Below are 3,616 nucleotides of genomic sequence, written 5' to 3'. Positions count from 1 at the left end.
GGGGGGGGGCGGGGGCTGCTCATCAAGCAGCAAGCCGCACCTCTTTGTGCAAAGTTATCCATGGTCCTCGCTGTGAGAGGTACAACCCATTGTGGTGCTGTACTACCGAGCGGGTATTGTCGCGTTTCAAAAAGCAGTTTCAACACAACACAACACGCCCCTGAACTTGAGCGGGTATTATGGGATACACAAAACTCGAAAGGATGAAGCGGCGGAATCCTTCAGCCTGCGGACCGCCGCACCCGCGAGCATAACCTCCCCACAAGTACCCCGAGTTTGTCGATTGAGTTCTTTTGCGTCAGAGTTGCGAGCCCAATATAGAGGGTGAACTTTGGAGTGATCGAGGCGCTACAGAGAGACCGGTCTAAATTACGAATTTCTCTGTCGCACAAAACGGGAAATGCCGGAGCGACGCAGTGAGAGAAAAAGGGAAAAGAGGGGGAGAGGGGGGGGGGAGGAATGACTGTACCAATAAAAAATATAATATAAAGATAAAAGAATCGACTGCAAGTCAATCACGCCGAGTTCTTTTTCCAATTAGCACTGACGCCCGTCGGAAAGCCGCACATTTCAAAGCAGAAACTTTTTCCCTCGTTGTTATTTGTCTTTATTGCCCCGACGGCGATGTTGTCCCGCCCCGTGCCGCCTCCGCCGATGAGAGCAGCGAGACACACACACACAGACACACACAGAGGGGACTGGGACTGGGACATTATTTTATCATTGCTCATGGCCTTGAACTTGATTCCGGCCCTACGTCGATTCTTTTCTTTTCCGCTCAGGTTCCGGTTCCTCTCTCTTTCCGGAGTGCTGTCGCGCCCGGGTCGCCCCGGGGTGGGCTTGTACACGGCGGTGGGGGGGGGGGGGGCAGGACACAGGAGCAGTGCGCCTCAGCCGTCGTGCCCGGCTCGACCAACTGATTGGAATGAATTCGGAGTGTGACTGACGGAGCCGCCTGTGCCCTGGTCGCAGCCGCCCAATACCCAGGGACCGGGCCGAGCCGAGCCGAGCCGAGCCCGTCGAATAGGGAATGTGCGAGCGCGACCTATACGCATGTGTTTACTGAGCGACCCTAACAGACTGAGCCGAGCCGACACACCAGCCGCCGGGTCGCACGGATAAGGGACTGTACTGGGCGAGCCGAGCCGGGCGCCGGGCGGGGCCTGGCTGTCATGACTGCATTATCATATAGGCATGCGGCGTCCCATCCGTCCCCTTCGAAACTCTGCCCGGCGCGACGATGACGGCGCGAGGGCGCGGAGCTGAACGTCCTTGGACCGCGCGCGCCACCCTCCTTTCCCCCGCACTACCACCAACCCCCTGTTACTTCCACACGCCCTCGCCATCATTCTATGCTTCATCGAAGTTTAGGTGACTTATCGAATTTCTGTGCCATTTTCCCGTCGGTCGCGCCCAGGTCACAGGCCAGAGTGCGATGCCATGCCCCCGGCACCCTTCCCCCGGCCTCATCACAGCGCGCTCGTCCCTGAGGACTTTTCTTCATTTCCCTCTTTGCTTTCCGCCCGCCAGCGCGCTGTTGTCTGGTGATTCTTCTTGCTCCGTCGCCGTGTCACACCTCGAGGGAGGGAGAGAGAGAGAGCAGCAGAGGCGAGAGCGCCTGTCGGGTAGGCAAACCCCCCGGCCGCGCGACACGCGTGCACCGCCGGTGCCTACCCCCCAGGCGCCCCGGTAGGGACCGCGCCGCGCACCACATCCACCACTGTCACCGCCCGGCCCGGCCGACTCGACCTGCGCCGCCCCGCTGTCTCGGCTCGCCCCCGTCTCGATTTCTCTCCCTCCTCCCCCTCCCCCCCACCCGACTACCAACCGCTCTGATTGTCTTTCTACCCCCCTCTCTCTCTTCTTGTTGCAGGTGCAGCGAGCACGGCAATGGACTCCTCGGTGCTGGCCGAGGGGTGGGGGCGAGGGGGCCCCGGCTGTCCCCGGCCGGGGCTGGTGCTGCACTGAGAGGAGCGGCCGCGCCAAGCCACGCCAACGCCACGCCGCGCCACTGACGCCGTACGGAGCCCCGCGCCAGCCCGCCTCTCTCTACCCCGACGCCGCCGCCGCCGCCACATCCATACTGCATAGGCGAACCACTCTCGGAATAGGTGAGTCCGACCGAACTCCCGTATAGTCTAGTAGGCTTAAACAACGGCGCGTAATTCCACCTGGGAATTATTGAATAACTCCGGCGTTGGAACGCGGGGACGCGGGGTGGGGGGTGAATCCACTGTGTGTGTTGGCTGCACAGAGACGAAATAGTGGCCGAGACGGACGCGCGCTAACCCAGCTCTGTGTTCCTTCTCTCTCTTTCTTTTCCTCTCTCCCCACCTCTCTCACTCGCTCTCTGTGTCTGTCTGCCTCAATTGCAAGTACGAGGACGCCCCTTACCTACCCCTCGGCCCTACCCTACTCCGCCCTATACTGCGCCCTACCTTGCTCTGCCCTACCCCTACCCCCTCCCCCTCCTCACCCACCCTTGGCGTCCCCAATGCGGATAGAGAGGGATGTAACAAGGTCGCAGCAGCCGGCCGGCGTATACGTTTTGGCTTTGGCGGCGTGTCCACGTGGCCTTCCTTTGTGCGTATTCCGAGGCGTATTGAGTTCCGAGCCAACGAGGGGAATAAAACGGGGATGCGCGGGGATTGCGATTTACCGAGAAATCTCGACCTGGTTGGGGGGGAGAGCGCACCTTATCCAGCGCTGCCCGCCGGGCGCGCCGCCATGGTCCTCACGGACTGAGCAGGCAGTTATTCAGTCCACGGCTGGTGCTGCTCTGTTTTATCGAGGTGATTTAAAATGGAGATTTTGCGAGCAGCAGCAGCAGCAGCAGCAGCGACAAACGACGAGCGTTCCCCGTCGCCAATTCACTTTGCTTGGGCGGCGGCGGCGCGGCCTGCTGGGCCTCCTGGGCCGGGCCGGGGCCAGAGTCGGAGTGCACCACCTGGCGCCGCCGTTCCCTTCCAGCCGTCCCGCGAGGCGGTGGGGGGTCCTAACGAACGAGCGAGGTCCGCATAGAGGGGCTCGGCCGCTGCACCAACGAGCGAGACCCTGCTGCTGCTGCTGCTGCTGCTTCTGCTGCTTGCTGCACCTGCTGCTGCTGCTGCTGCTGCTGCTGCTGCTGCTGCTGCCGAACAAAACTTAAATATTTGGCCGTGTCTCCGCGCTGCCGTTGCCTTGGCCGTTTAATTACGTGTCGCTCCATGAGGAAAAGCCGGAGCAGCGGTGGACTGTGGCGTGCTGTGGGCGGCCCCTGTCTGCTGCCGGAGTGAGGTTAGGGAGAGAGAGAGGGAGAGAGAGAGTGCGAGAGAGAGCGGGCGACAGCGAGGGAGCAAGTGGGTCTGTGAAGCGCGCGCAGGAGGAGGGAGGAGAAGAGAAGAGACGGGGGGCGGCGAGGCCATCTAATTTCTGATTTAATGCTGATGGTCGTGGGGCCGGCCGTTCCCTTGGTCCGGCAGCGCCCCCGCCGGACTCCTTTCGTGGGGGAGAGGGAGGAAGGAGGAGGGCGGCCGACCTGCGCGCGGCGAGGGCGTGCGGCTCGTTGTGTGCGGCGGTGCTCCGCGGCACCCTCATTAACTAACGGAGTCTGAGTGGCGTTGCGGCCGGGGCGGGG

The 3,616-nt window shown here is 62.1% G+C and overlaps 1 protein-coding gene across 4 annotated transcripts in view; it reads left to right on the top strand.

The window, feature by feature from the left end:
• The window catches only part of LOC113218362 (secretin receptor-like), an 82,493-nt gene that overhangs the window by 15,074 nt on the left and 63,803 nt on the right, over positions 1–3,616 (top strand). For all 4 annotated transcript variants that reach the window (XM_052273693.1, XM_052273695.1, XM_052273694.1 and 1 more), the window contains exon 2: positions 1,874–2,111. The gene's annotated coding sequence lies outside the window, so the exon portion shown is untranslated. The remainder of the gene's footprint in view (positions 1–1,873; positions 2,112–3,616) is intronic.

This window comes from Frankliniella occidentalis, unplaced genomic scaffold (assembly GCF_000697945.3).
Source record: "Frankliniella occidentalis isolate FOCC.00 unplaced genomic scaffold, Focc_3.1 Scaffold294, whole genome shotgun sequence".
NCBI classification, from domain to species: domain Eukaryota; kingdom Metazoa; phylum Arthropoda; class Insecta; order Thysanoptera; family Thripidae; genus Frankliniella; species Frankliniella occidentalis.
This window is presented reverse-complemented; position numbering and strand designations above follow the sequence as displayed.